We start from the raw sequence: 13,016 nt of genomic DNA on the forward strand, positions 1-13,016 counted from the left end.
ACGCCATACTCTCCTAGGTTGTGAAACCAATGCAATGGAGACCAACACTTTGACACCACATGTAGGAACCTAAGTATGTCTAGATGGGGGTGATTTGACTACTTGACCAAATAAAAACTTAGCATTTTCCCAATTTTTAGTTGTGGGAAAGTTTAAGCAATTGTTGTATGTCAAGCACACCCTACACATGAAAGTCTAAGAGTATAGCAGCGGAAAGTAATGACATGCACATGTAAATAGAGGGTAGGGATAGGTGGATCAAACGCAAAGGTTGACACGCTGATTTTTGGCGTGATTCCGATAGGTGGTGCTATCGTTCGTCCACATTGATGGAGACTTCAACCCACGGAGGGTAACGAATGCGCGCGTCCCTGGAGGGCTCAACACACGGAGGGTCCATGGAGAAGCAACCTTGTCTATTCCATCATGGCTTACGTCCATGAAGGACTAGCCTCACTCAGGGTATATCTTCACGAAGTAGACGATCTCCTTGACTTCACAAACTTCTTGGTTCAACTCCAAAACATGAATTATTGGTAGTACGATAAACTCCTTGCACTTGTGTTTCACAAGATAGTCTCCTCAACACTCAATCACTCTATCACATATTTGGCTTGGGTAGAAGAGATTGATTGGGTAGAAAGCAATTTGGCGAGGCTAGAAATCAAGATTCAAATGGTAGGATTGGAATATCTTGATCAGAACACACGAGTACGTGGCTCTCCCTCAAAAAAATGGATATCGCAAGTGTATGTGTGTTGGTAGTGCTTCCTCTGCGAATGAGAGGTGGTGGATGGGTATATATAGGCGTCTCAAAAAATCCAACTGTTATAACATTATTGATCAACTCAGTGAAACCGAAGTGAATATCGGTGGCACCGACTTGCACAAAATTTGGAAACTTTTGTATTCTCGATGAGACCGATATAGGAATCTCGATGGTACCGATATGGTGACCTAGGGCAGTATCCAAATCTTGGTGAGACCGATTCCTAGACTCGGAATTTCTAATTCTTGAAAATGGCATACCAGAAACTTGGTCACTGATTTTGATGGAAGTGAAAGGAATGTTGGTGGTACAGTTGGGGATATAACCCTGCTGTATAACACGCCCTACTGGGTCCGGTCATTATTATGGCGGCTGAGTGATGTGATCAATATGAGCCTTGAAGTGCCAGACCAGAGATGTAAGGCGGGTCACCAAGATGAGCCCGTTGCTGGCCCAGGCCATGAATATGGCGATTCAAGGCCCACAAGGTGGAAGGTCGCCATGAGTTTCCTTGCTTAAGGAACAAGACAAGTTAGAGACATACCGGGTAACGAATCATAAAGTGACACGGACCCTTGTAAACCTAGGGTCTCGACCTGTATATAAAGGCGAGTCTCCAGGGCCAATAGACTTATGTTACAATCCATCGAGAGCTAAGTCAAGCGAATCCGCACCCTTGTAATCGATTTCATCATCAATACACACAAAGCAGGACGTAGGCTTTTACCTCCATCAGAGGGGTTGAACCTGGGTAAACTCGTCTCCCGTTCCCGACCAACCCCTTTGAGTCGCCACATAATTGTGCTGGCCTCATCGCTAAGTCCTTTCACGAGGACATCTCTAATGGCAAAACCATGACAGTTGGTGCCCACCGTGGGGCCTACGCATGGTGGAGTTGAGTTTTCAAAGGGAACCCTTCCAGGGTTCGGGAGCTACGCAGTTGGTCGGATGACCAAGAGCCGCCGTGGAAAGCGCTACATCGACAATTCAAGCTAGGGTCCCGATGCCGATTCAATCGAGTCTGGTTACCAGGTACCCTTTGGCAAGATGCACGTCTTCACTAGCACAATCGGCGCATCTATCCCCGTGCCAGACATCTACGCCGACAATCGTCGAGCCGTTCGGCTCAATCAACCCGCCAAGTGTCAAATCTGGCGGCGAGACATCTTCCTCGACTTCACGCAAGGGACCAACCTCCCAGATGAGCCGACAACCAGTGAAGATACCCCTATTAACTCTGATGGCGAGTCATCCATGGGAGACACGGAGTTGATCTGCCCTCTCTATAATGGGAGGCTTGGGGGTTTCCTTGAGGAGGAAATCTCTAAAGAACTGCAAGAGTCGCCCCGCCAGGTCACCACCTACATGCTAGGGGCCGCGTCGGCTGAGGATCTGCCAGGAGCATCCACCGCCAATGGAGCCAGTGGGTCTGGCAAGACGTAGGGTGAAGCCATGATGGATTTGATGGGGGAGATGACAAAACTCGTGACAACCCTAGTTACCATCAAAAATTAGGAGGAGATCAACGCGGAATTAACAAAGCTTCGTGAGGAGATGGCTAAAGTACATTGGGAGATTGACGTCGAGAACACCCGGATGGCAGAATTGCAGGCTCGAATCAATAATTAGTCGAAGCGCTCGAAGGCTAAGGCTTGGCAGTTGGAACGTCGTCGAAACACTTCCGATGTGGTACACCAAAGGAGACATCAGACTTGGCTTCCGGCCGGTCTTGACTCAGCTCGCTTGTTTGACAGCCCACGCACGCCGAGCGTGGAGCGGGACCCTCACCAACAAACGACCCGACAGGTTGAGCCGGCTAAGCCTCCACGGCCCAGTCGCCGACTCAGCAGTTCCAGACTCTGCAGGTAGACTTCTCCAACCCTTTTGATAATATGCTGGCTTCCACACATAACCTAGAGTCGCTCCCCATCCATGGAAACACCCTCATCGAGTTGGAGGCCAAGAACACCATCGAGATGCTGAAGACTGCAGTGGTTCAACATTTGTAATTTTCTTACAATCGTGATTGGTTGCACTCCATGCCACATGCCAGCCACACCAAGAGTCGCCGTGAGGAGTCTCCAGCAGTTTCCAGCAGCAGTCATCGACAACAGCCTGAAGTTAACCTGTCCGGGCCTCCGATGTCGAATGCCCACACGCTCCTAAAAGTGTCCCATGCCACTCGTGAGGCAGAAGCAAACGCGGTGGTGGCGCTGGCGGCTCGGGTGGTTCTAACTAACCCTCAGCCGACACACGCGCATGGCGAGTCAAGCGGAAGGACAATTGGGGTCCCTCATGTATCTTTTGCTCTTCGCAATGAGCACATGCCAAAGGACTTCAAAGGCCCTTGCAAGGTGCCTAACTACACGACGGATCTTGAGCCGTCCGCGTGCATGTAGAGTTACGAGCTCGCTATGGACATGCTTGATGCCAGTGATGCAGTGGGTGCCAAGTACCTTACAATGATGCTGGAGGGGCCGACTCGAACATGGTAGAAAAAACTACCACCCAATTCCATAAACACTTGGGCAGAGTTGAAGGCACGGTTTATTAAAAGTTTTTGAGGAACCTCCAAACGCCCAATGACGATTGTGGATCTACAACACTTCATTCAGCGCAGCAACGAGTCAGCTCACCACTCGACACGTCTGGTTGCAGAAATCATTCATTCATCAGATGGTATCACTGCCACCCAGGCCTTCGTGATCTTAGAGATGAATTGCCATTTTCAGACACTGGTGTTGAAGCTTGGTCGATTGAAGTGAAAGGTACATGACATGGGCGAGTTAATGGATACTCTCACCAGATATACCGAGTCAGATGTCACGAAGGACGCTGGTTCAGACAATGACGAGACCAATAAGGGTAAGAAAAGTGATAGCGCCAAAAGTCAAACCAGAATCTCGGATGCAATGGTAACCCAGGGGGGACAAGGAAGGCGGACACACCCAAACGGTGTGTCTGACATAGTAGCCAACACCACCGGGTTTAGGAACCACCGTCGGGGCACTCGACCTTACAACTAGAGGAAACCGCACAATTATGAGGAGATGCTTAAAGCACTTTATCCCCAGCATAGTACCCCGGATCTTCTGGCCACTCATTCCTAGGAAGATTGCTTTGTTATGCACGAGTTCCTTCTCCAAGCTTCAAGGGGTAATCAAGGAGGCAATGGTGGTGATCGACCGGGCCAACATGGTCCGGGCTGGTCGAATGGCGGCTCGTCCGGCGATTTCCCTGGATCCTTCAAAGTCAGGGCGGCTCAAGCAATGGTAGCGGATAGCAGCCTGGCCAGAATAACCAGCAGCATAATGACCAGGGCAGGTTTCAGAGAAACCCCAAGTAGTTAAACAGTGGTCAGTACCACATCTCCACCACCAGCACTTGCAGGCGGGGTGAAAAACTCAAGTAGAGAGTTGTCAATATGGCTGAGCCGTCGGTTCCCAGATAAATCAATTGGTCCAAACATCCAGTTACTTGGAGTAAGGACGATCACCCGCAGCTGGTCGATAACACCGGCGACTTAGGTCTGGTCATGGCACCTCAGATTGGAGGACACACCCCCACGAAGGTTCTCATGGATGGAGGGAGCAGCATTAACATCTTATATTATGACACCTTCTGGCGAATCAACTTTTTTGAGGATGACCTGATGCCGTTGATGATAGTCTTTCACGGCATAGTCCCATGCAAGTCGGCATACCTAGTTGGGCGTATCAAATTAAACATCACTTTTGGTGAGGGGTTCAATTACAAAAGTGAAGCTTTGGTGTTTGAGGTGGTTAAAATCAAGAGTCCTTACCATGCCTTGTTCAGACAGCTGGCTTACGCTAGTTTCATGACCCGACCTTGCTATGTCTACCTCAAGCTCAAAATGTCGGATCTTAGGGGCAGCATTACACTCAGTGGGATTCGGAAGATAGCTCGGGATTTGGAGGAAGGAGATGATGCATATGCTGAGTCGGCGTGCGCAGCTGAAGAGTTGAAATCCCACAGGGCCAATGTTGACCCGACCAACATGAGTCCTCTCAAGAAACCCACTGTTGATTCTGATCCACCCCTCAAGTTCAAGCCAATGGACGATACCAAGCAAGTCGATTTCACCCCGGGCAATTCCTCTAAGAAATTCACCATTGGGACTGGCTTGGATCCCAAATAGGAAAGTGTGCTCATCGAATACATACGTGAGAATCGGTACATCTTCGCATGGAAACCTTCTGACATGCCTGGAGTGCCGAGAGAATTCACTGATCACCACCTTAATGTGGATCCAAAGATGAAACCAGTGCGACAATACCTCCATCGTTTTAACAAGGAGAGATGCAAGGCCATTGGGGAAGAAGTCGCCCGACTCTTAGCTGTTGGGTTCATCATCAAAGTTTTTCATCCTGAGTGGCTGGCTAACCAGGTCCTGGTTCTAAAGAATAATGACACCTTTCGTATGTGTATCGATTACACTGATCTTAACAAGGCGTGTCCAAAGGATCCTTTCGCTCTCCCCCGTATCGATCAAATCATTGATTCTACTGCTAGTTTTGAGCGCGTGTGTTTCCTGGATGCAGACTCAGGTTCCACTAGATCAAGATGGCCAAGGAGGATTAGGAAAAGGCGGCTTTTATAACCCCTTTTGGTGCATTCTGCTATGTCTCTATGCCCGTTGGACTTAAGAGCGCGGGGGTGACTTATCAACGTTGCATCTAGAAATGTTTGCAGGGTCAGATTGGGCACAATGTTCACGCCTATGTTGATGACATCATAGTGAAATCTCAGAAGAAGGAAACACTCTTGGAGGATCTCAAGGAGACGTTTGATAATCTTCGAGTGTACTAGATGAAGCTTAATCCGACCAAGTGTGTTTTTTGTGTTCCTGCATGCAAGCTACTAGGTTTCCTAGTGTCCGAGCGAAGCATTAAAGCTAATTCGGATAAAATCAAGGCAATCACTTCGCTCGGTAAGCTGGCTAACATAAATCAGGCCCAGCGCATGGCGGGTCACATCGCGGCATTGAGACGGTATATAAGCCACCTTGGTGAGAAGGTAATCCCTGTTTATCAACTCCTCAAGAAGACGGATAATTTCGTGTGGACGGATGCACCTAATGAAGATTTCGAAGCCCTCGAAAAGGAGTTGGTTGAGCCACCCGTTTTAGCAGCCTCGACCGACAAAGAGCCCATGCTCCATTATATCGCTGCTAATTCCAAGGTAGTAAATGTTGCAGTTGTCATTGAGCGCAAGGAAGAAGGTATAGGATATACGATTCAGTGGCCAGTGTATTTTGTTAGTGAAGTACTTACCTTATCCAAGCAACGGTACCCACATTGGCAAAAGCTGGTCTTTGTAATTTTTATGGCAAGCTGGAAGCTGAAGCACTACTTCCAGGAGCATCGAATCACTGTGGTTAGTTCAGCCCCAATTGGGGACATCATATAAAACCAAGAGGCCATAGGTCGTATTGCTAAGTGGGCAATTGAGCTTGGTCCTCATCATGTGAAGTACATGCCTCGTACAGCCATCAAGTCCCAAGCACTAGTGGGTTTCATCAATGATTGGACTGAGCTTCAGCTCCCAGAGGATAGGGGAACGTTGCATGGTAAACAAAAAATTTCATATGCACACATAAGACCTATCCATGGTGATTACCATCTATGAGAGGAGAGATCGGATCCACATACCCTTGTAGATCGCTAAGCGGAAGCGTATATAACGCGGTTGAAGTAGTGGAACATCTTCGCGACTCAAATCGTAGTCCGTCCCGCGATCTCATCACGATCCGCCCCGCGATCCCATCACGATCCATCCCGATCCAGTGCCAAACGCACGACACCTCCACGTTCAGCACACATACATCCTAATGATGATAATTGCCTTCCTGATCCAGCAAGAGGGCAGAGAGGTAGATGAGTTCTCCAACACGACGGCGTGGTGGTGGTGGTGAACTGATTCAGCAATGCTTCGCCAAGCTCTACTAAACTAATCTAGAGAAGAAAACGACCTAGAGAGAGAGGGTAGCACGTGGCTTATTAGGGTTAGGGCTGCCCTCAAATCCTCTAGTATATATAGGAGGGAGGGAGGGAGGGGACGAGGCAGCCAAAAGCCCCTCCTTTGGTTCGCTGAATAGGACGAGGTGGAAGAGTCCACCTCCAATCCTACTCCCAGTAGGATTCCTCTCCTAGTTGGAAACATCCCCTCCTTTGAGTTTTTTCCACCCCACCTCTTAGCCGAGAGGGCCCCTTGGGGCTGGCTCGGTCAGCTTATTAAGGGCTGGTGTTCTGCACCCTAAAGCCTATATGGCCTCCTAGCATGGGTGACCCCTCCTGATGACCCTCCCGCCATTCCCTATACACTACCGAAAATACCCGAAACTTTTACGGTCACCAAAATGGAACTTCCTATATATCAATCTTTACCGATGGACCATTCCGGAGCTCCTCTGATGTTCGATATGTCATCAAGGACTCCGAACAACTTGCGGTTACAAGCACACATAACTCAATAATACCGAAACGTCACCGAACCTTAAGTGTGCAGACGCTGCGGGTTCAAGAACTATGTAGACATGACCTAAGACATTCTCCGGTCAATGACCAATAGCGGTTCCTGGATGCCCATATTGGATCCCATATATTCTACGAAGATCTTTATCGGTTGAACCTATGTGTCAAGGATTCAGTTAATCCCGTACATTGTTCCCTTTGTCGATCGGTATGTTACTTGCCCGAGATTCGATCGTCGGTATCCCTATACCTAGTTCAATCTCGTTAATGGTAAGTCTCTCTACTCGTTCTGTAATACAAAATCTCATAACTAACTCCTTAGTCACATTGCTTGCAAGGCTTATTGTGATGTTGTATTACTGAGTGGGCCCCGAGATACCTCTCCGTCACACGGAGTGACAAATCCCAGTCTTGATTCATGCCAACCCAACAGACACCTTCGGAGATACTTGTAGAGCACCGTTATAGTCACCCAGTTACATTGCGACGTTTGATACACTCAAGGTATTCCACCGGTGTCTGGGAGTTGCATGATCTCATGGTCATAGGAACACATACATTGACATGCAGAAAACAATAGCAATAATCGGACACGATCATATGCTACATTCATAGTTTGGGTCTTGTCCATCACATCATTCTCATAATGATGTGACCCCGTTATCAAACGACATCTCATGTCTATGGCCAGGAAACCTTGACCATGTTTGATCAACGAGCTAGTCCTTCAGAGGCTCACCAGGGATAGTGTCTCTAGGGCGTATTTCCAACAGTCTCCCACTTGCACTAGAGTCAGTAATCTAGTTCACATCACTATGTGATTGTAATGAATCTAAGACCCATACTGTTGTGGGGTTTGATCATGTCTTGCTTGTGAGATAGGTTTTTAGTCAACGGGTCTGAAACATTCAGATCCATGTGTTCTTTTGCAAATCTCTATGTCATACTGTAGATGAGTCTACCATGCTCCACTTGGAACAATTCCAAATGACCACACCACTATACGAATCCGGTTTACTACTCATAGTCATCCGGATAGTGTCAAAGGTTGCATTTACGTAACCCTTTACGATGAACTCTTTTATCACATCCATAATCGATAAAAATTCCTTAGTCCAGTAGTTACTAAGGATAACTTTTGACCGCTGTCCAGTCATCCATTCCTAGATCACTTTTGTACCCCTTGACAGATTCATGGCAAGGCACACATCAGGTGCGGTACACAACATAATATACTATAGAGCCTATGGCCAATGCATAGGGGATGACTTTCGTCCTTTCTCTTTCTTCTGTCGTGCTCGGGCTTTGAGTCTTACTCAAATTTAACACCTTTACAACACAGCCAAAAACTCCTTCTTTGACCGATCTATTTTCAACTCCTTCAAAACTTGTCAAGGTATGCATTCATCAAAAGTTTTATCAAGCGTCTTGATCTATCTACAAATGATAGGCTTAATGTTAAAGTAGGCTTAATTCAGGTTTTCCTTTGAAAAACTCCTTTCAAACAACCCTTTATGCTTTCCAGAAATCCTACATTATTTCCGATCAACAATATGTCAACCACATATACTCACAGAAATTATTTAGTGCTCCCACTCACTTTCTTGGAAATACAAGTTTCTCATAAACTTTGTATAAACCCAAAAGCTTTGATCATCTCATTGAAGCATATATTCCAACTCCGAGATGCTTGCTCTAGTACATAGAAGGATGGTTGGAGCTTGCATACTTGTTAGCACCCTTAGGATCGACAAAACCTTCTGGTTGTATCACATACAACCTTTCCTCAAGGAAACCGTCGAGGAAACAATGTTTTAACATCCATCTGCAAGATTTCATAATTGAAAAATGTAGCAACTACTAACATAATTCCAACAAACTTTTAGCATCGCTATGAGTGAGAAAGTCTCATCATAGTCAACTCTTTGAACTTGTCAGAAACATCTTTGCGATAAGTCGAGCTTTCTTAATGGTGACATTTACCATCATCGCCCGTCTTCCTTTTAAAGATCCATCTATACCTAACGGCCTTACGACCATCAAGTAGTTCTTCCAAAGTCTACACTTTGTTTTCATACATGGATCCAACCTCGGATTTCATGGCGTCCATCCACTCATAAGAATCCAGGCCCATCATCGCTTCTCCATAGCTCGTAGGTTCATAGTTGTCCAGCAACATGACCTCCAAGACATGATTACCGTACTACTCTGGAGCAGTACGTTTCCTTGTCGACCTACCAGGTTTTGTAGTAACTTGATCTGAAGCTTCATGATCACCATCATCAACTATCCACTTCAGCTAGTGTAGGCGCCACAGGAACATATTACTGCGCCCCGCTAATCATTGGTTCAAGTGACGGTTCAATAACATTATCAAGTTTCCACCATCCTCCCACTCAATTCTTTTGAGAGAAACTTATTCTCGAGAAAGGACCCATTTCTAGAAACAAACACTTTGCTTCCGGATCTAAGACAGGAGATATACCCAACTATTTTGGGTGTCCTATGAAGATGCATTTATCCGCTTTGGGTTCGAGTTTATCAGGCTGAAACTTTTTCACATAAGCGTCGCAGCCCCAAACTTTTAAAATACAACAACTTAGGTTTCTCCAAACCATAGTTCATAGGGTGTCTTCTCAATGGAATTACGAGGTGACCTATTTAAAGTGAATGTGGTTCTCTCTAATGCCTAACCAAAAAACGATAATGGTAATTTGATAAGAGACATCATAGTATGCACCATATTAAATAGGGCGCAGCTATGACGTTCGGACACACCATCACACTATGGTGTTCCACGTGGCATGAGTTGTGAAACAATTTTCATGTTGTCTTAAATGTTTACCAAACTCGCAACTCAGATATATATTTACCCCCACGATCACATCGTAGACATATCATCCTCTTGTCACGACGATCTTCAACTTCACTCTGAAATTGCTTTGAACTTTTCGATATTTCAGACTTTGTGATTCATCAAGAAAATACACCTGTATCTACTCAAATCATCAGTGAAGTAGGAACATAATGACATGAACTGCATGCCTCAGCACTCATTGGACTGCATACCTCAAAATGTATTATTTCCAACAAGTCACTTGCTCGTTCCATCTCACTGAAAACGAGGCCTTCAGTCATCTTTCCCATATGGCATGATTTGCATGTCTCAAGTGATTCAAAATCAAGTGAGTCTAAACAATCGATCTGCATGGAGTTTCTTCATGCGCTTACACCAATAGGCATGGTTCGCATGTCTCAAACGATTCAAAAACGAGTGAGTCCAAAGATCCATTAGCATGGAGCTTCTTTCATGCGTTTTATACAAATATGACTTAAGAGGAAGTGGCACAAGTAAGTGGTACTATCATTACTACTTTTTATCTTTTGGCATCAATATTATGAACATGTGTATCACTACGATCGAGATTCAATAAAGCATTGAAGGTATTTATTCAAGTAAACAGAACAATGATTATTCTCTTTAAATGAATAATCGTATTGCAATAAACACGATCTAATCATGTTCATGCTCAACGCAAACACCAAATAACATTTATTTAGGTTCAACACTAATCCCGATTTTAGAGGGAGCATCTGATGTTTGAGCACATCAACCTTGAAATTTCTTCCAACATACATCGTCACCTCACCCTTGCTAGTATGTGTCTATTCTGCAACTATAATTTCTAGTTACTAACACTTTGCAACTGAACCGGTATCTAATACCCCAGTGCTATTAGGAGTATTAGTAAGGTACACATCAATATCACGTATATCCAATATACTTTTGTCGACTTTGCCAGCCTTCTCATGCACCAAGCATCTAGGGTAGTGCTGCTTCAGTGACCGTTCCCCTCACTTTTAGAAGCACTTAGTCTCGGGTTTGGGTTCAACCTTGGGTTTCTTTACTAGAGCGGCAACTGGTTTGCTAGTCATGAAGTATCCCTTCTTGCCCTTGCCCTTCTTGAAACTAGTGGTTTTACTAACCATCAACAGTTGATGCTCGTACTTGATTTCTACTTTTGCGGTGTCAAACATCGTGAATAACTCAGTGATCGTCTTGTGCATACCTGATATGCTATAGTTCTTCACGAAGCTCCAGTAGCTTGGTGGTAGTGACTTTGGAGAGCTATATCAATCTCTATCTTATATGGAAGATCAACTCCCACTTGATTCAAGCGATTGTAGTACCGAGACAATCTGAGCACATGCTCGACGATTGAGCTTTTCTCCCTTTGTAGGCAAAGAATCTTCTCGGAGGTCTCATACCTCTCAACATGGGCACGAGTCTGAAATTCTAATTTCATCTCTTTGAACATCTCATATCTCCCGTGACGTTCAAAACGTCTTCGGCGCCTCAATTCTATGTCGTTAAGCATTACGCTCTTAACTATCACGTAGTCATCAAAAACGTGTATGTCAGATATTCACAACATCCACAGTCGACGCTCGAGATTTAGCACACTGAGCATTGCATTAAGGACATAAGCCTTCTATGCAGCAATGAGGACAATCCTTAGTTTACGGATCGAGTACGCATAATTGCTACTATCATCTTTCAACTAAGTTTTCTCTAGGAACATATCAAAAATAGTAGATCTACAACGCAAGCTACAACATAATTTGCAAAGACATTTTGACTATGTTTATGATAATAAGTTCAATTAATCATATTACTTAAGAACTCCCACTCAAATTGACACCCCTCTAGTCATTCGAGTGACACATGATCCAAATTCACCAGCTGAAGTGCGATCATCACGTGAGTTGAGTTGGCTCCAATGATGAACATCTCTATGCTGATCATGTCTACTATATGACTCATGTTTGACCTTTTGGTCTCTCTTGTTCCGAGGCCATATCTGCACATGCTAGGCTCATCAAGTTTAACCCGAGTGTTCCGCGTGTGCAATTGTTTTGCACCCATTGTATCTGAATGTAGAGTCTATCACACCCGATCATCACGTGGTGCCTCAAAACTACAAATTATCACAATGGTGCACACTCGGGGAGAACACAATTTTATCTTGATATTTCAGTGAGGTATCACCTTATAATGCTACCGTCGTCCTAAGAAAAATAAGGTGCATAGAAGGATTAACACCACATGCAAATCATAAGTGACATGATATGGCCATGAACTTGTGCTTCTCGATCTCCATCACCAAAGCACCGACATGATCTCCATCGTCACCGTCGCCACACCATTATCTCCATCATTGTGCTGCCATCGAGGTTGTCCCACTAACAATGATGTTACTTCTAAAGCTACTGACTAGCGATAAAGCAACACATCATCAAGCGCAAAATAATTAAAGACAAACCTATAGCTCCAGCCGGTTGCCGTAGCATCGATGTGCAAGTCGATATTTAACTATTACAACATGAACATCTCATACATCAAATATACCATATCATGTCTTTGGCCATATCACATCACAACATACCCTGCAAAAGCAAGTTAGATGTCCTCTAATTTGTCATTGCATGTTTTACGTGGCTGCTATCGGTATGTAGTATGATGGCATCTTACTTACGCAAAACAACAACGGTGATATGCAAGTTGCTATTTAACCTTCTCCAAGGACCGCCTCGGTCAAATCTGATTCAACTAAAGTTGGAGAAAGAGACTACCGCTAGTCATCTTTATGCAACAAGTTGCATGTTAGTCGATGAAACCGGTCTCTCGTAAGCGTACGAGTAATGTTGGTCCGGGCCGCTTCATCCAACAATACCGCCGAATCAATAAAAGA

This window comes from Hordeum vulgare, chromosome 1H (genome assembly GCF_904849725.1).
Source record: "Hordeum vulgare subsp. vulgare chromosome 1H, MorexV3_pseudomolecules_assembly, whole genome shotgun sequence".
Lineage (NCBI taxonomy): Eukaryota > Viridiplantae > Streptophyta > Magnoliopsida > Poales > Poaceae > Hordeum > Hordeum vulgare.